Here is a 22226-nt window from a genome sequence, read left to right as displayed (position 1 = left end):
AATTCATAAGAAATTGTGAAATAAAAAAAGAAGATCACATTTTACGGATCATTTAACACAAAGAATTACAACAGCCTTATAGCCTCTTATAATTCAAACATATGCGCAGATCATTATGCGCAGATATATATATATAATTATAAATATATTTGCAAATCATACAAAACATATGAAAAATGACATCATAAACGCAATAAATACTTTATAGAACTACACAATTTACATTATAAAATTTACATTATTTATAAAAATATATATAATTATACAACAGATTTGGTTAACTGACGGCTTGCAAACTATGATTCATTTTATTAATTTAGAAGACTTTTTATTTGTTTAGAAGAATTAGAAGAATAGATCATTTTATATTTCTAAAATAAGTCAAGACGAATTTTTCTGTATTTCACGATTTCTACTATAATATAGTTCGCATTAAGTATAAATTATTGTGCTCCATTTAATTCTAATATCCATTTTATTCATAATCTAAAATATACATATGTAATTAATATTTTCGTGTTTTTCAATATATTAAGTCATATATTAAAACATTTATATTAATATATTGAAACATATATGTTGAAATACATGTATACTTATAACATATAATGTATAACATTTTAATATATTTATTTTTTAATTAAATATACTGTGATACACGTAAAATCGCCGATCAATACAGATTATAAATTTAATCAATTACATACGATTCGACTAAATATATAATAAATATGCATTGTATTAAATTATTTATGTTCTACATTATTACATTATACATAAATATTTTTCGAATATATAATATGTCGGATATATTTTAGATATATAAATACGATTTTTTTTATTAATATCAGAAATTCAATAAAATGTTTGAGACAAAATTATGATATCGATGGACATATATTATGATAATAAATGTTTGAATTTGAATTATCGTATAAAAGTCATCTTTAAATTTTTAAATAGAATTCTATATATTTTATTATGTATCTTTATATTGATGTGAAACGTTTTAAAAAATTATTTAACTTTCAAATTTTCTGCAACATTTGTGCTTTTATCATTAATGTTACACTTCGATTGCTTTATCGAATTTATATATTGTGATAGTTTTGAAAAATCAATTTTGTGTAACAAAAATGAGAAACAAAAATATTAATAGATGAGAAACAAAAGAGACTATTTTTCAACGTCCTCCATTATTGAAAATATATCTTTAATTTGCTTTTCATTTTCTTTAACATTTTAAATATTATTTCTTTATATGTATTAATTATTCTTTAATTTTTCTAATCTCATTGTATTTTTAAAGTATTTATATTAAAAACTATTTATATTGTACTCTTGTATATTGTATATACAATATATACATTGTATATTGTATATTGTATTGTATATTGTAATCTTATCTTAAAAAAATTGTATGATCAAAAATCTGGAGAAATTACTGACCATACTAAACTATTTTCAATTCAGCAAAATTTATATGTAAAATGTAAATGTAACGTACATATAAATTTTGAAAATTAATAAATCCTTTGAATTCTTTGAATCCCGTAGAATGGCCACCAGTGCTTCGTTTAACCTATGGCGATAGGGTACGGGATATCGGAAATGAACGCATCGATCTCAAAAGGTGAAGAATCTCGACTGAGAAAATTGTGGATCAACGGTTCGAGTTATTCTCAACGCGTCAGCACTTTAACTTCGTTAATGATATCATTTATACAGTTTCAGTGCATGTTATAACTCACATGAGAACGACACAAGGGCAAAGAATGTAAAAAGAAACGATCGATCGGTAAAAAATTTTACAACTTTCTACAAAAAGTAATAATACGTATAAAATAATCGTATAAAAAATACAAATCATAATTATTCGAAAGAATAATAAAGATTTTTACAACTATGATAATTAAAATTTATGGAAAATGAGATTGAAATTATTAGACTTTTACGGAGTCTCTCGAAATTATGCGAAATCGAACAAAAAAATGACTTCCAATTTTCAAATTTCGAATTAATCATCGAATCATTAATATATAAACTGTGTACAATAAGTGTAATATATGACGCATATTAGAGAATTATATGTAATATTTCATTATTCGATGAAACGATGAAACGATTCATGAGTCCTAATCCCAACGAATCTCATTCGTTATCGATTCTTAATAAAGGCCGGAGTCCATATGAGAGAAGATACCGAAAGGGAAAAAATTATAGAAAGTCAAATTATAATTCGGCGATTGTCGTTTACGTCGCACGAGCGATTCTATACTCCCCTTAGTTTATACCATAGTCAGTGAGAGAATAGAAAATACAATCCGAAGATTCCCGCGCACAGAATTCGTAGAAGCATCGGCTGTAGCTTGTCTCCGCAGTTCGCCGGCTATTTCCCATTTGGCAGGCGAGCCAGACCCAGCACTTTCGGTGCCAACCAATAATTGAACGAATCGCAGTCATTCGCTTCGCGCGAACCGCTCTTCTCCTTCCCATCTCTTATCGTTCTTTCTTTCTTCTCTTTCTTTTGCGCTCTATGTCCTCATCGTTCTCTATGTCCTCTTCTCCTTTTCTCTTTTCCTTTTCTCAGCATTTCGCACGAACCCTATTTCTCTCAATATTTCTGCATTCATCGTATCTCCATTCGTTTCATTCTTCGTTCCATTGTCTTCGTTCGTCTTTTGCTGATCATCTTATTCTCCATCTACGTTTTTTTCAAAAGACGTCATACTTTTTGAGAAAGAATCCGGAATAATCAATTCGCGTATTGAACGGATCATCTTCGACATAATCCTGAAAAGAGATCGAAAATATTATAAAAGTATATATTCCGTGTATTCATTAATTTATTCATTATTTTAATTTGCCTATTAGAAAGCTAGTAGAAATATGAAGGAAAATATTTAGAAAGAAAAACGCAAATTAGAAACATAAAAATATTCAGTTTTGGTCAATTAGATAGATCGTGTTCGAAAGAAGAAGATTCAAGATAGTTTATATCGAAAATTCTGTGTAATAATATTATCTATAATTGAGTATATATCCGTAAGTCGTATATACATATAACTTGCCGACAATTCACTTATCGAATGCCTAGCTTTAAGAAGCTTAAACACGCTCGCTGGTAAAATCCAGAATTTGCGTCGGAAGCAATCGTAAAATTATAGAACGCGAACGAGTTTGTTTATTCAAAAGCTGTGAAAAACAATGATATAGAATTTTTCATTGTACGTAATCGAACGTTCGACCTAGTAAAATTTGAAAGATAATTAGATAAAATTTAGAAAATAATTTATACTTATTTCTATGAAAAAAAAAGAAATGCTTAAAGAAAGAATATTTTCGCAAGGATATTATATATTTTACACAACAAAATCCAATGATCTTTCTTGATAATCCATAGGTTTTCCATTTTTCAATGTGAAAAGTCATTCGTATTCGATGTACCGGTAAACAGTGATTGTTTTTTTCACGCACGATTAATTCGATCGCATCGATAAAAAAGAGGGAAAAAATAAAACCGAGCCAATGGTTCTACATCGTAAAGGTTCCGACAATATCAATTTCGAATTCGTGAAGAACAGTGGAACCAGACAGAAAAATTGAACGAGATCCAAATGTTCTTATAAACGAATAGCACCCATAAGAGATAAGATAACGAAGGATTATAGGCATTATCGGCTACATATATTATTATATTATATTATATATATATAATATATAAAAGTATTATCCACTAGATAATACTTTTCCGCTACGCGTTATTCCGTATTTTTTTTTGAACATTTATGATATATTTCAACATCATATGATATATGTCGAACGTAATCTCAATTATTATCGATATATATACGTTTATAGATCGATCAGTCAATGAAACGTGATATTTATATCGAGGAAAACAAACTTTTGAAAACAAGAATTTATCGTATACTTATAACATATAAAAATTAAACTGAATAAACTTGAGCAAATAAATTTTCTAGAGTAAATATAGATGAAAAAAAGATATAAAATAAAAATGGATAGTAATCGTCATTTTTTGATCATCAAAAATATTTTAAAATTATAAAAATAATAAAATCACTTTTTTTTTAAATACTCCAAAGATGGCATTGATCCTCAATTCTTATTTTACGTATTTATTTTTATATTCATGAATATATACATATATATTAGGTAAATAAACACATATTATTGTTTTTTAAAATTTATTGGAATATGATATTAAAATTATAAAACAATTATATTCGTTCAAAAATATATATATGGGAAAGATAAGGGATTTAACAACACAGCTTCGAGAAATGAAATAGCTGCGACATCTTACGGGATTTTACATACAATACATCGTACAATACATTTCTGAAATAACGACCTCGAAAAAGGAAGTTTCAAAAAGTTTTTGTTGCGTCATCTAGCATGCAATGATCTAAATGTCTACATAAAATTAATTTATTTTAAAATTTGTTTATTCTTCTTCATTTTTTAAAAATTTAACGGTTTAATTTACTTCTACCAATAATTTTTTTAATAATGATCCTTTTTTAATTTTTATTTTACTATTATTAATTTATAAGATAAGAAAAAAAAGTTTAATGATTTCTTTTTTTTTTTGTTTACTTCATTATCTTCCTGGTCATTTATAGATGGAATTATCCGAATCATTTAAATCTATCTAATCGTTTACATTTGATTAAATTTTTTAATATTATTTTTTTTTTCTGCATTATAAAAAACAGTTCCCCGCTTGCAATCACAAAAAATCGTACGTATCACTACTACCTTTGAAGATACAATGGTTCAAAGTTTATACAAATTTAATGATTACAAAATTTCCTCTTTTACGACGACGACGATAACGTTTCAACCATTTGCTGTAAAATAACGAATGAAAATTGAATGAAAATAACAACGAAAGAGCAATGTTTCTCGCTTATAAACACTATGAGAAATCATATCAATCGCTATTATCTTCGGAGATATAGCGGTTTAAATTTTATATAATTCAAAAGATTAGAAAAATTTCTTCCTCTTTATACGTTGATAAGCATTTGAACCTCTTGTCGTAGAATAAAGAATGAAAATTGAGAGGAAAGAACAATGTTTCCAGCTTGCAATCACTACAAAATATCATATATATCTCTACTATTTTTGAAGATACAGCGATATATAAGTATTGATTAAATTAAATTAATCATCTAATTTAAAATATATGAAAAATGTCTTATAACTGAATGAAAAGAATTATATTATATATATATTATATATTAATTATATTATTGAAAAATATCATAGATAATGATACTATCGATTCAGTTTAATGATTAGTTTCCAGATATTTACATCGATAGTGGAACAGATACCCCTTCGTAACGATTAGTTTTTCGACGCTTCGAGAGATGGAGCGACACGTTATACTTACTAAACAAATCGTTAATACTCCGAAAATTTGTTTTTTCATATGTGCATCGTTATTATTGCATACATACAATGTTCATCTTATGTTACGTTACATTAAAAATTTACACGATTCTAAAGAATAGGAAATTTCCTTTTCTTCACACAACGATAACGTTTGAATATTTCGATTCAGAATTCCGAATGAAATTGTATCTTCCTTGATGTACTGGATATATTGAATTAATCAAATTACTTGATAATTAATATAAAACATGAATTAAGAAACAATTATATATACAATTATATACAATTATTGATCAGAATTATCACTAACGATTAATACTTCTCCACCTCCATAGATGGCGAGAATAATTCCTTTTTATTTCGCGAAGCACGGACAGATGATGGAAAAAGAGAAAAGTTTAAATAATTCTAAAGATTCTAAAATTTCCTTCTTCTTCTTTATACGACTATAGCATATGAACCGCTTGTCGTATAATAATCAGCCAAAATTGAATGTACAGAGCAATATTTCTCACTTGCAATGAGCGCAGGAAATCATATGAATCATTATTATTTTCGGAGATACAGCCATTTTAATAATGCACTATTTTAAAGATTCTAAAATTTCTCTTCTTTATATGAGTATAGCGTATGAACCGCTAGTCTTAAAATAACCAGCCAAAATTGAGTGTAAAGAGTAATGCTTCTAATTTGTAATGATAAGAAATCCTCTGAATCATTACTATTTTCGGAGATACAGCCATTTAATGATGCAATATTCTAAAGACTCTAAAATTTCCTCTCCTTTAAACTATTTATTAAATAACATAAAAACTACTTGAATAATCCTTATACTGCATAATCCTTAAACGAATTTATCTGTTTATTAAATTTTTATATTATATTATAACATACATAGCGATAATCTCTTTAATCTCAGAGAAAAAGAAAATACTTCCTCATTGTTCTGTTTTCGCTAATGATAATCGACTGCGAATGTATAAAATAAAAACCAGTGTATTATTATTTTTAGTATTGCAATTCTCGTCCGATATAATATTCGTAATAATTTTATATTAATATTCGTTATATTATTTATTCTTATTACTTTTCATCTACTTCTATATCAATTGTTACTATTTTATTTTAGATCCGATTGTTTTATTATTTCTCATTTCAATAAAATATATCAAGAACTAAGCGGGAGACATCGCTATTTATAAAAAAAAAAAATTATAAAATGATTATAAAATATAAAAAAACCAAATGTATATGATAAATCAATTCTAAAGAATATTGATAATTTCAACGTAAAATATTAACAAACTAAATAAAAACATAAATTTAAAATCGTCTATATGCATATTATAAATTAGTAATAAAAAAGAGAAAATTAAAAAAAGTTGCTGAAAAATAGTTAAGAATAAAGAAATAAATTAACTAATAAATATTACAGAAACGAAAAATAATAAAAAATGTTACGATAATAATACAATAATATAACAATTGAAAAAAATAACATTAATATAACATTAATGTAAAAAACAATAATGAATAGTATTAGAATATTATTACGGATATTATATCGAATGGGGATAGCAACAAAAGAAATAATAATACAAAGGTTATTATTGTATACATTCGTGTATAGTCGGTTATCGAACACGGAACGAAACGATAGTGATTTAGTTTTCTCTGGGAGCAAACTGATTGTCGCTGTGAATACGCAATATTATAGAATTAAAATTAAAAAAACGAAATTAAAAAAACGAATTACTGTACAATCAAGATTGTTTAGAAATATTTAAGTTAATTAATTAATAGCTAAAACAAGCGAAAATTTTAGAATCTTTAAAATAGTGCATTATTAAAACGACTGATAAGAGAGATAAATACGATTTCCACAGCTCGTTGCAAGCGGGAAGGAACTTTCTTAATAACGAAGAAAAAATGGTAAAATGCTAAACTATACGAAATTTATAACTTAATTTTATACGATATTGTATACTTCAACGTACAATTTTTATGTTATTAAGAAATTGCCCAAAAATAAGATTTGAAAAACATTATTTAGCATTTTGTGCATGAATAATAGTAACAAGATTATTAAAAAAAGTTGCTATTAATATTGTTATCGATAATGAAATAATTTAAACATTAAATTTATTGAAAGGGAATATGAGAAATATATAAAATGACAAGAATATGTTAACAATCCATAAAAAAGTAAAATGATATTTAATAACATAACGAATATTATTAGAATACTACGACGAATATTAATATCAAGTGTGGATAGCAACAAAAGAAATAATAATACAAAGGTTATTATTGTTTACTTTTGTATACAGTCGGTTATCGAATACGGAACGAAACGGTCGTTATTTTGTTTCCTCTCAGAGTAAAGTGGTTTTCGCTGTGAATATAAAATATTATATAACTAAAATTTAAAAAACGAATTATTTACTGCATAATTAAGATTATTTACAAATATCTAAGTTGTTTACAGAAGTGGAAATTTTAGAATTTTTAAAATAATGCATTATTAAAATGGCTGTATCTCCAAAGATAAGAAAGATAAATACGATTTCCATAGCTCGTTGCAAGCGGGAAACTTTGTCCCTTGCACTCGTCTTTCATTGGTTTCATTGGTATCCATGCTAAAATTTTTGTTTTAAATATCTCAATTGCGTCTAAAAGTATACATATTTGAATTTTGATAATCAAATCTATAATAATAATATTTTTACAAAATTATGTAATTATATTATATAAATTATAACCTTATAAAAATAATTATATAATATATTAATTTAATAACATAATATGATATAAAAATTATATAATTTTTTTTAAATCATATAAATTATAACGCGATATCTTTATAAATTAAAATGGAAATCAGAAAAAATAGATCAACGTCTGAAAGTAGCGAGGTGACATCTTTAACAAAAATAATAGACAATATTTTTTTTATCGTTATTTTTAAAAAAATTGTTTTCTTATATGAAAAAAATATCATATGTACACATTGATATTTACTTACTTTTCATATTTTTCTTAGTTATTTTTATGTAAGTAGTTATATATATAATTATTTGTTAAAAAAATTATATTTATTTATTGTAATAAAAATTTTTATCGATTTTTTTTATCTATTATCACTCTTTCTTTTTACTGTTTCTTCTAAATTGCTACATACATATATTGCAAATTATAAAATGAATAAGTTTACCTATTTATATGTCATAACCTTCTTCGCATCTCATTTATAGCTAATGCTATTGAAAATAATCATATCATCTAAATTCTATTTAAAATTGTACATTATCGATGTAAACTTCTTGAGATTGATAGAAAATTGCAGATGCTATTTTATTTATTTATCTAGTACAATTAAAAAGTAAAATTAAAATAGACACATTTTTTTTTAAAAATATTAACTTGAATTTAATTTTTTTCAAGATTAATCAGCAATTATGTATTTGTATATTATTAGTTAGAAAGTTTTAAATCTTTTTTTTTTCATCTAATTTTTTTATTTTTTTCCAATATATAAAAATCCATCACTTACCCAAGTGTAAGGCACCTAAAATATCGGAGACTGTTGCTAAATTTAAATGTGACTTCTGCGAGGAATCGTTCTTGTCGCAAATAAGATTGTCCATGCACGAGATGCATAGACATGTGGCGACAAGAAATCCAATACAAAACACAAGTCGCGGAAATACTAGACCAATCAGTAGAGCCTCGGTCTGATGTAAAGAAGAAACAGAATTATTAATAAAACTAAACGAGCGCTACAAACATCTTAAACAGCTGAATGTAGCGCTCAAAGAAATATTCTTCTCAAATATATATTATCCAATCATCTCGGGGAAGAAGACTTTCTTTGAGATGTGGAAGAAAAAATAGAAGATATGGCAAAAGGAGGAACGCTAACGGACGAAAACGTGGGCATCCTTCTACAAACATTTGTCGATTCTCTAATAGAAGACACAAAATAAGGGAATCGACCAAAAAGACGAAAGGCAAACACAAACAGAGGAAAAGTCACCCATAATAAAAGAAAGAAATTCCTATATGCCAAGCACCAGGAACTATACAAAAAATGCCCACGAAAGTTACTGGACTTGCCATTATTGGGTAAGCCGAGTAATGGCAAACAAGCGATGAGTCTCTCCGGGACTAACTTAGTGGTTCCATTCTATAAGAATCTTTGGGGTCAAATAGGCCCAGAAAAATATATGAGAACGCAACCTTTAAATAATAGAATAGAAATGAGCGAGATTTAGATTCCTATTACTGTGAGGAATCTTATAGAAAAATTTAAAAAGATTAAGGCCGATACCACAGCCGGACCGAATCAAGAAATTCCACCTAAGAAAGAAAGGAATACTGCACATATTTGCGAAATTGGCCTCTTCATGCTGCATCGAATATACCCAGCACAATGGAAAACCAACCGAACCACACTTATCCTCAAACCGAGGAAGAGCGCGGAAGAAGTTGAGAACTGGAAACCAATCACCATCGAGCTTCTGTTGGGAAAAATATATTTGGCTATGATCGACCGTAAATTACGATCAAAATTAAATAGCAAACCAAGACAGAAGGGGATGGCTGCAAAAACAACATAGCCATCTTCAGTAGTGCCCTCATAAAAATGAGAGAAGACCTAAGGGGAATTGTAACAATAATTGATATCTCGAAAGCTTTTGACACAGTTCCTTACAAGGCAATTAGCAAAGAATTGGAAATCAAAGGAGTTCCAAATCTCATAAGCGAATACACCCAAAACATGTACAAAGGTTGCAAAATTATAATACATTGCAGGGATAAGACCTTGCCAGTGGACATACTGAAAGGAGTTAAAGGATATAGCAGAATCGGCTGTTACACGAATATCTGGAAAAATTAAAAATGCAAATATCCGCCGAAAAATACGCAACATTCCTTATTAAACAAAAACACAAAACATGGTTCCTAGAAGACTCATGATTGACTTTGGATCAAGCAACACATTCCATATGCTAACCCAGAAAAAGCAATTAAATATCTATGAACCACGCTCAACCCATGGAAAGAAATGTGCAAAGCCTTGATTCAAGAGGTAGTTAATGCAGCCAAGTGCGTAAAAAATTTAAAGCTACCTAAAACCTGAAAATAAACTTAATATGAACCTACCACTTGCCGAAATACATTCATAAACTAGTGGCAAATCCTTCCCCATTCAGTAGCTTAGATCAAATAGACCACGAGATCAAAATAAAATAATAAAATCTCGTAAAAAAGCTCGTAAGCTGGCCAAGACAACTAAGAAATAGTATTCAAATGATTAGGTTAGAAGATATTGCCACAAAAAGAGCATTTAACAAGAGGAGGTAACAAAGAAATATGCTGCGTACATAGACCTACAATGGCCATGCGAAACAGAAGAAATCGAGGCTATGCGAAAGAGATTAAGGAAGGCGGATACGAGCAAATGGAAATCATTAGTCTCGCAAGGACAAGGCATACAAGAATTTTTCGGAAATAAAATTGGAAATACGTGGCTATATAACCCCGAATTGCTGAAGCCGATACTTGGACGCATTAAAATTAAGAACAAACACATACGGTATAACAACAGCATTCCGCAGAGTCAAAAAGGACACAAATATAAACTGCCGGAGATGCGGCGTCCAGATCGAAACCCTAGGACACATTTTGGAACTATGCATTATGGGACTATGTATTAATACAAAAAGCAAAAGAATGAAAAGATACGACGAAATCAGCGATCTCATCGTAAATAACGTCTCCAAAGAATACGCAATATTCAGAAAGCCGAAAATAAAAATCAACGGTGAAAGACGCAAATCTGATATGGTCATAAAAGACCATAAAAAGGTTTACGTCGTAGACGTCGTCGTAAGGTAGGAAAACAACGACTCTCCGATGAAAGCATAAGGGAAAATGCAAGAAATACAAAGAGACGGCTGACAACATGTTAAAACAAAAATTTAAGGATGGAGAGCACTATTATACCAGTGGTCATCGGGTGCAGAGAAGCAGTGCCACTGTAGATAGTTCCAAAATCCTATGGCTTCAAACAAAGCATGCCTTGATGACTTCGCTTATAGCTCTCCGATCGTTGATTGAAATGGCGAATGAATTCTTGAACTACGACTATACAACATGATCATTAAAAACCTATTTATTTATTTATTCAATTATTTCTTTATTTTTTTTAAATGCTGACGAAGCCGCAAGGCAAATCCAAAATTTAAAAACGAACTAAACCACAGGTCGACACTTAAAAAGACGAAGCAGTTGCTAGCTGACAAATAATCTAATCCGTATCGACCTTTTACACCGAGCAGTGCGAGTTCTGACATATTATTGTACGTTGAGGGCACGGGACAGATTCTACTACATAATATAATAAAGCGGCGCGAACCGACATGACCAAGAGCTTTAATTCAAACGACCAGATGGCGCTGAAGCAATGTGACCAGGGTCATTAAAACGAAAAATTGATGTAATTAGAAAATTGAATGAATACAGAAAACATAACATCGTTGAATCGTAACGTATAGTATAATAATATTAGTATACGGAAAAACAAAAGGAATGTAATTATAATATTGTATTGGTGTAATTAATAAAAATAATGAAAATATTTACAGTGATAAAAAATCCCGGAGGAGAATAGAGTTGGAAGAGAGAAAAAAGGAGAAAAGGACGGAAATGTAAATATTTATGGATATTCATAACAAATATAAAATATAAAATAAATTAATGTAAAAATATAAAATAATTGTATTCATAAAAATATTATACGCGAGTACACGTTTCTATTTAAAGAAAGGAAAAAAAAAGAAAGAAAAGAGTACGAAAGGAAGAAAGAAAGAAGAAAAAAAGACTGATAATGACGACGATGATGATAATGATAATAATAATAATAATGACAATAATGATAACAATAATAAGTTGTTTTGAAAAAATATTCGTTTTATGTAGCATGAAGAAACTTTGATTCGTGATATCACATTAAAAACATAGATATATCACTAGATGCTTTCGAAATCAGTCGATGTGATTGCTATTTGCAACATCAATGTGGTAACGAACCACAATATATCTAATACATAAGATCATTTAGATGCACCAAGAGCGCTATACATTCCACGAGACATTACTATAAGACAAATTCTTCGTGTATTTATAGAATTATATTTCTCCGAAACGAAAAGTTTTAATTTTTGAAGATATTTTTACATCTAATTTATCGTGAATTTTAGACTAAATATGTGTCCTATATCTTGGAAGATATTGATTTTTATTATCATCATTATAATATCTCAAATCAACAATAAAGTATTGCAATGAAAATATATAATATCTCAAATTAACAATAAAGTATTGCAAAATCGAATTAAGGAAATATACCTTGTGCTTGTGATTAATCTTGTGATAACTAAGTTACTTTTGCATTAAAGACTTATTTAAAATCGAAATGTTATATCTTTTGAATCGAAGAATTTCGATTTTATTATAATCGATCTATTCAAAAAATCATTTTTTATCTAAATTCCCTGATAGAAATTTCATCATTAAATATCATAATTAAAATTAATCCATTTAATAATCGATAATCTATGAATAAAAAATTTCAAAATTTTGAAAGAAAATTGGTGATATCATTCAATAATAAATCTCAACTTTAATTCATTAATTGATTTCTAATTTTAAATTAATAATTAAAAATAATAATTTCTTTTTATAAATTTTATAAATAATATATATTGTATCGAGAAATAAATATTCTTTTTTTATCTATAATTTATTTATAACGTAACGTGTAGATGTTTCCAGGCATCTTTTCGTTTCAATTTTGGACTCGTTCGTATTTCTTACGTTGCTGTATATGTTTCATTTATAATGGCCTAGGTAAATAAAATCAAATTGCAAATTAATCGTTATTTTTAATTTCTTAAAAATTCAACAAATAAAATGCAATTATATCAAAAATATTATTTAAAACGTATAATTATAATATAATTCCAATTTTCAAGAACATTATTCACGAATTATTTCGATTCTTTTTCAAAATTTGTTATGAAATATTCCAAAGTTCGATACGAACTCTGGAATAATATATTTCAAGTATCGAAAAATTATTGCTTTCGATCGAAAATTAAGTATCTATAGAATGAAACGTGATATTAATAGTGATGTAAGTATATATTTGAAGATCCTATCTTTAACGATATTTCTACGATAAGTTTTCAGAGAATTGTTAATTTCGTATTATCTATGGAATCACTTATATTTGTATCTTCTTTATTTTATTGAACATTTCTAGAAACAATCACATTCTATGCAATTATCGAATGACTTAACAAATGTCGAATAGAAAATAATAGAATCTAACACCAAACAGCGTGATTGAAATATTATTAAATATCAATCGTTCCGGTTCACGATAACGTAACCACATATTTCGATCCGAAGATGTATAATAATGAAATTGATTTTATTACAAAGTTCTATTTTAAAACGATCAAGAGCGAAGTTTATATGTTAATAAAGATTTACGTTTATCACTGAATTTTTATTATCACAAGATTCTATTCGTTCGAGAATTACGAAGTTCAAAAATTCGAGAAATTGAGATGTATGATATATGATATATGATATATAAACAATTTTTTTGTATTTTTTTCTTCTATTAAATAAAAGTTGCTATAGAAAGATTGTTTTGATATATCATTTAAGTATCATAGATAAAATCGCATTTGAGATAACATTTGAAAACATTTTAAAATTTAATATAAGATAAATATGTTATATTTGTTTTATAGTTAATTTTTTAATGATAAATTAGTTTTACTTGTTCCTCTATTATTATGTGTAATATAATGTTATATTTTTATTATATATTATTTATGTTTACATAGAAAAAGAACTTGGACTATTCGAATTGATTATTATCAGTTATTCATTACTAATTCAAACATAGGACGAGTAATTTAAATTAACATATTTTATAATGTTTAAGGATACATATCTAGGATACATATCATACCATATTTAAAATTTTTCTTTTATTAAATGAATATTTTTTATGTAATATTTGAAAGTTATTTGATTTTTAGTTATTTTTACAAATTTGGTAAATACTTCCTTACCGATTATTTGAAAATCTATATATTTGAATGGATTTCTTTCTTAGTTAATTCGAATAATCGATATTTTATTGTAATCTTCGAGGTGGAAATGAATCATTATTTGATATTTGATAAAATATAAACAAAATTTATTGAAAATAATATATTATGTATAATATAATATATACCAATATATATTATATATTATATAATATATTATATAATATATACCAATGAAATACAATATGATATAACATATATATATATATATATAATAGTATATAATATTTATCACTACTATAATTTGCATTATAATATGTAATAATAAATTAATTTATAAGTTGAAAATTTTCTTTCAACATCACAAGCTTTTATTTTGAATGAATATTCAATATTTAAATCAATTAATTAAAGTATTATTAAGTATTACTTAGATAAATATAAATATATTCAAATTTATATAATATACAAAAATATAATATATATATGTATAGATATTTTATAATAAAGTACATTTAGATAATTTAGATAATATTTCGAATTTTAAATTATATATTATATTATTTATGTCTTATAATATCTATAAATTAATATATATACATATATTTATTACATATTTTTTTATTGCAAACATATACAGGTATCATTTTCAAATATTTTCAATTTCAGATTTCATAATTTTTTATGATCGCATACTTCTCGCTTAATTTCGCTATTGATGAAACTAACTTTTAAATTCACTCGAATTTCATTTTACTATCAACAATTGTATGCGACTGAATATTGTATGATAATATTACATTAAAAAATAATATAATTTTATATGATATCAACTTCGTGTGTGTAAATATATTTCTTTCTGGAATTTATATATTTAAAATAATTTTTATAAATGAACGTGTGCATACATGTGTGTTATCGTTCACAATGATATCATGCACAAAATATGATAATCCAGTAACATTTTCTAAATGAAATAGATATTAAAAATTATTATTTAATTGTACTAAAAAATACGTATTATACGTAAAAAATACGCAAAATAGAAAATATATTTTTAAAATCTTAATCATAATGTAAATTCATATCTCGATCTCATTGATTTATCTGCATATTTTATCTATTAAAATTCATATTTGTATAAACATCCGCAGTCTAGTAATATATTTTACAAACAAAATTTAATAAAATAATTTATTCAATAATATAAATAATAATAATTTATAGATCATTATTATTTATATTATTTATATTATTTATATCAAATGACGGATGATCTTGTGGTGCGACTGCTACAGAGTTTTTGAAATTTGTCCATTCAAAGATATATTTTCAAATACTTAGAAAATTGCCAATTTTAAATTGGAAAACTTCCTAATTCATAAAACAGCAATATGTCATTATAAGATCAAACGAATCCAAGTGACTCATAAGTCTTGGTAATTTCCAGATGCCCGGACTTGACTCGGCGGAAAACCTATTGCTAGACAATCATACATCGATGGCTAATCTTGTATATTCTTTTTTCGAAATACATTCCATAGTAATATTTCGTTGAATAAACTCGTTCAATGAATTTGATTCGTTTTTTTATTTCTTCAATTTTGAATGGTCCTTTTAGTTATTAGAAAAATCTTAATCACTCCACGTGTTAAATCAAATTTTTATAAGCCAATTTCAAAAGATCTATGGGAATGAGGAATTAACATTACATACATTTATTGTTTAATAAATTAAATGTTAAATTAATTGATTAATTATTTATGATTTTCAAAATTATTTATATCGATATTGTACTTTAATATTGAAAAATATTTTATAACAAATTTCAAAAAATTTATCCACGATTGATAATTATATATGATATTCTTTGAATTTATTTAAATTAAAGAACAAATTCAATAGCAATATTCTTAAAGCCATTTCTCACGTTATAAATTTAATAATCTAAATAATAAAATAAAAACTAAATAATAATAAAAAAATTCATTTACAGATGCACAAAGTTAAGCGAAGATAAAACATAATATACGTCACATCTGAAAAATTTATTTACAAATTAAATAATACAGAGATGAAACTAAATGGATTCGCAGAATATATTTAAAATTCTCATAAAAATAAATAATGAATATAATAGAATAATTAATAATTTGGTAAAATTGAATGAGAATTGTTTCATTTTACTTATGATAAGTTTTCTATTTTTTAAATATTAAAATATTTAAAAACCATGTATAATATAATTCTAAACATTTTACAATATATAATTCTAAACATTTTGATAATTTTTCGATTTCTTTTGATTTACCTAGTTTTCAAAACAATTAATATTCAATAATATACAACGTATGTAGTTGTTGTTTATGTTGTTGCAATATTTTCCTATCAATGTCATGATAATGTATTACGAAAATATCTTAAATATTTGATATTTACATTTATTTACATTAAAGCTTATTTCATCAATTTTGATGATCTTGGATCTTGAATCTTGTTATTATGATCAACATTATATATATAAATATAATAATAATAAATATAATATAATAATACAATATAATAAATAACTTTTCTTTATATATGTATAAATTTAAAATCTCAATTTTATAATGATTCGATATTTTCAAGATAATAAAGATTGAAATTGTTTGAGACGTGTAAGTAGTAAAAAAAATTTAAAAAAATAGTACATAGAGTGGTAACTGATAAATGAAGAACATTTCATTACTATTTATCGGTATACATTCCCAGGTAAAATCCAAATTTTATACGTATAAAATGTAAACATAAGTATTATACGTACATAAAAAATATTTCTTTCTTTATATAATAAAACAAGATATAATTAAACAATTTGGTTAATATTTTTGTTAATTATTTAGAATAAAAGATTCTCGTCGATACAATAATTCCAATTTTAATAATTCTTGAATATGTCATAAAGAAGAAAATTTTGAATTTTTTTAAAGCATATAACTACCGCTCAACATCGTTAGTTTTCGGTTTTTAGAATACATTTGCTAAAAAACATTATACTACTATTTCGCTACTATTCGCTACTATTTATGCTACTATTTCGATATATATTCATATATTCGTATATTCATAACTATTTATAATTATTGAATTGGATGTTACAAATATTTTTATAGAAAATATATCTACGATAAAAATTTATTTCGTGATTCAAAAATATATATTTTATTTTGCATATTTAACATATTGTATATTATATGGTACATTTTTTGCATTTATCTCATGTATTAATAATATAATAATTTTTATTTATCTATTATTGAATAGATGTTTCGCTTAAAAATTTAATCATATTATAAATAATAACATATATAACATATATATATTGATATTTATAAAAAATATAAATATATGTTAAATATCAGTATATTTATACTTTCATCGAGAAGCTTTGCTACGCAAGTGACATTGTAATACGATACTGCAGTACATCCAGCTGAGTATTCTCGCTCTTTCACCGTCTCGTTCTATATAATAAAAAACTTAAAATGCTTAACTCATTAATTAAGCTTTATCGGACATATGTGTATTTGAACGTTTTTCACCGTTTTAATATCTCTAAAATCCACTTTCCACAAGTGTCCCACATTTTTATTAATACCCTATATTTTATGTATATCTAATATAAAATATATATAATATATTTGAATCAACAATCAGAAATTATTAATAAACAAGTTATTAATAAAAATTCATATGTTCATATATTCATAACTATTTATAATTATTGAATTGGATCGTGCAAATATTTTTATATGCGTATATTTACATGTATACTATACATAAAGATTTCCATATTTTCTTTTTTGAAATTTCAAATTAAAATTATCTAATATTTAAAATGGAAAAAAAATATCTGGATTATAATAAAATATTTATTCGTTGATAATTTGTTACATTTAAAATAATGTTTATTATATTTAAAAATTGTTAATTAATTGTTAGTATTCTAAGATGTTTAAGAACTTCACAAAGCTTTTTTAGGTATTATTAATTTTTTTGTTCCCAGAATATAAAACTTTGAAAAAGATAAAATATTAGAGAATAAAATATTAAAATATTTTACTAGATTCTTTTTCATGCAATAAATTCTAAAAAAGAAATGATTTTTCAATGAATAAATTTTGAATAAATTTGAGTAATTCCAGTTAAAAATTTGAACTAAAATTAAAATCATGGTTTGATTTATAATTATGTAGATTATAGATTGCTAAATCCATATATTTCCGAACGTATAAGCATGAAAATAAACAAAGAAAAAGCAAATATCGACTGTTTCACAATTTCATACATTTTACCGTTACATTTATGATCTTAACTTTATTTCATTGTTTCTTAATGTAATCATAATTTTCTCTATTTTCTCTTTTGCTATTTAACGAAATCAAAAGGAATTTTTTTAATGAGATTGTGTGAACTGATCGTGAACAGAACACATCTGCATCTTTTTATTTCGTTTATACAGACAGTTGCAAGAATTCGAACTCGACCAATCATTTTTTTTTTTTTTATTTAGTTTTCTTCTAACCAACGATCGAATTCCAATAACGATTCAATCCATATACAACTATGATCGATTCATTACTGAAGTCCATCGTTTCCTTTTGATAACGAAAGTAAGAATCTAGCAACAATCGCTTAGATATCGTTAGGAAATCTTTATTTTTTCTTTTTTTAAACATGGGTCCCGTCATATTTTTCCTGTACACAGACATCTTGCACAATCAATCGTGATGTCTCGATCTCTTGTTGCAGCCCACTTGTTTATCTTTAGCAATCGATTAGCTCCTGAAAGTTATTCAATTCACTTATAACTCGAAGAACGACAAGTGACGCAATAATCATACTTTTCTCATTCGAAGGACTCTTATGAACATTCGTGTGTATCGGTTGCATCAACTTCTCATCAAAGTCCTATACATATAAGAGCATCTTAAGAGCATGTTGTGGAAACAGCGTTAAAGAATTGATCTGCATTGATGAAATGATGTGAAACAATAGGATGCAAAATTATAACTTTTTAACGATTAACATAAATATTTACATTATTAGAATTATATCAAAATCATCCTACAGTATATAAAGAATTATTTCTTTTTAAATACGAAGAAATAATAATATTGAAGATTGATTATATTTTATTTGATTACGATTGTCGATCATGAGATATTTTCGCTAAAATAAAAATATTTTTTCGTTAATTTGTAAATGTCTATGAGAAAGAATTTTTAATTAAAAATCGAATAATTAAATTTTTTATAATTTTAATGTTGACATTAATTATGAAAATCATCATCATTAATTATAAAAATATTTGCATATAAAATTATATTTGCATATAAATATAAATATAAATATAAATATAAATATAAATAGATATTCCATTTATCAATATTACTTTATCCGATATTATAATAAAAATAAAAAAATAAAATAAGGAATTATTTTTAAATCAATTTTATACATATTTTATTACTATTTCGTATAGCAAGAAATATTTTTCATTCATTCACATTAATTTTTATTGTTATTATTGTTTTATCAAATATCACAACATAATATCGTCACACATGCTATAAAATATTGTTATCGTTTTTAATAATCTTGTTCGATATAATACTATTATTCTCTGTAAATATTAAAAAATATTTTGATCATATCAATTTGATAAATATCTTTATAAATAAAATAAATATCTTTATAAAATAAAATAAATCAATTCTTTCGAATTAAAATGACGAAAAATTTCATTTGAATTCTCTTTTCGATGGCAAAGATATTTCGAAATTCATAAAATTCATTGACTTAAAACGGGTCACGTAGATTTATTGAGAAACGATAGCGGCTTACTCTTGACAACTTGTTCTCATGACTTTGCAAAATGAGTCGTGTGATAGATAGAAATCGATGATACTTAGTCAAACATACGCAGGTATAATCTAAGCAAGCGTACACTTAACGTATACGGAACGAAACAATCTGCATCTTTATCGTTGCGATCTTTCGATGTCTCAAATGGTATTCGTAGTTAACGTGAAAACACAAATATTGAAAAATTTTTCAAAAATTGAATTTCGTAATTTAATACGGAATAAAAGAATTTTAAATTACAGAAATTAATTTATGAATAAAAAATATTTTGTTTACCATATTAAAAATAAAAAAGATGAATTGAATTCGTAAAATTGAAAGACGAATATCAAATATTTTCAATATTTTTTTAAAATAGCTATTAAATGAAATAAAGAAAATAGAGAATATAAACTATGTACAAAAATAAAGAAGAAATTTACATATGTATATCAATCAAATGAAAATTAAAATTAGAAATAGAATTATGTTAATAGAGAAAATATTTTTAAAAAGAAATGATTTGGTAGTTTTATTTTTTAAAAAATTTGTTATAATAAAAAGTTATAATAAAAATGACAATCAAATTGTTGTTATTATCTTAATATCAAATATATTATTATTATTCTATTTACATTTCATGAATCAAAGATCTAATACAATATTTTTCTAAAATGTTAAGTAATTATCACGCAATCTTTGTTTTTTCTTATTAAATATAACAAAATTAAATAATAATCGTAATAAATTATAATTTTTATTTATATTCCAGAATAGCTTATTTAATATAGCGATTAAAGTTACTTCAAAGAAAGAGAATAATTTTGTAATTAAGTTAAATTCAAATGTCTAAATCTTAATATTAATCATTAATAATAATTTTCATAATTTCATATAAAAAATACAAACATGATTATTTATCTCATATTATAAATATTTATTACATCAAAAAAATCAAAATTTCTTAATAAAGTTTATTATAATACGTATTAGCTATAAATTTTGTTTCAAGACAAAGAAGAAAAATCGTCTTCGATCATTTTGCGATAATTTGTAATTCATAAATTATAGGCAATCGAATGAATGATCATTCAAGTAATAATAACGATATGGATGAATACACAATGAAATTATATTGTCAATTAGATACTGCGATACTATGATACTGCGAAATAATATATACTGCTTAATGAATTCACCGCAAATCCCCGCATTGCATAAATAAATCCTTAGCAATCATGTTGCTGAATAAACATTAAACAACCGATAATTACAATCGATAGGATAGTCAGAAATACGCAAAATATATAATCAATTTCTTTGGAAAAACTGAAGAAATCAAGAATAATCAAAAACGCGAAAAACGAGTATATAAGATACAAGTATGAGATTTCTATGTTTCGCATGAAATTGACGCTAAGATAAAATCGCGGGGTTAATAAAGAAAAAAATATAATAGATGCAATTATTTTTGATAATGATAATAGATGATGAAAAATTGTAATTATATTGCAAAACTTAAATAACAATAATAAAAACAATATTATAGAATTTATGTTCGTAATCGAATTTTATGAAATAATGTAATAGGAAACTTTTCCAAACTTTTACTAATAAGAAATGGATCAGAAAATTAAAAAAAATTATTTTTAAATATTATATATTTGATTTGAAACATTTTTAATCAATAGTTTAAAAATATTTTAAACTAAAATAGATACAAAAGTTTTTTTTTTCTTCAAAGTTATCGACAATTAGTATGTTTAATTATTTTAC

At 24.9% G+C, this 22226-nt stretch overlaps 1 long non-coding RNA gene across 2 annotated transcripts in view; it reads right to left on the bottom strand.

Moving 5' to 3' along the window:
- Positions 1-456: 456 nt before the first annotated feature.
- The window catches only part of LOC133667556 (uncharacterized), a 445540-nt gene continuing 423770 nt past the window's right edge, over positions 457-22226 (bottom strand). For both annotated transcript variants that reach the window (XR_009833275.1, XR_009833276.1), the window contains one exon: positions 457-2793. This is a non-coding gene — a long non-coding RNA (uncharacterized LOC133667556). The remainder of the gene's footprint in view (positions 2794-22226) is intronic.

This window comes from Apis cerana, unplaced genomic scaffold, assembly GCF_029169275.1.
Source record: "Apis cerana isolate GH-2021 unplaced genomic scaffold, AcerK_1.0 Chr0_AcerK, whole genome shotgun sequence".
NCBI classification, from domain to species: Eukaryota; Metazoa; Arthropoda; class Insecta; order Hymenoptera; family Apidae; genus Apis; species Apis cerana.
Note: the sequence above shows the minus strand (reverse complement) of the source record. Positions and strands in the feature narration are given on the sequence as shown.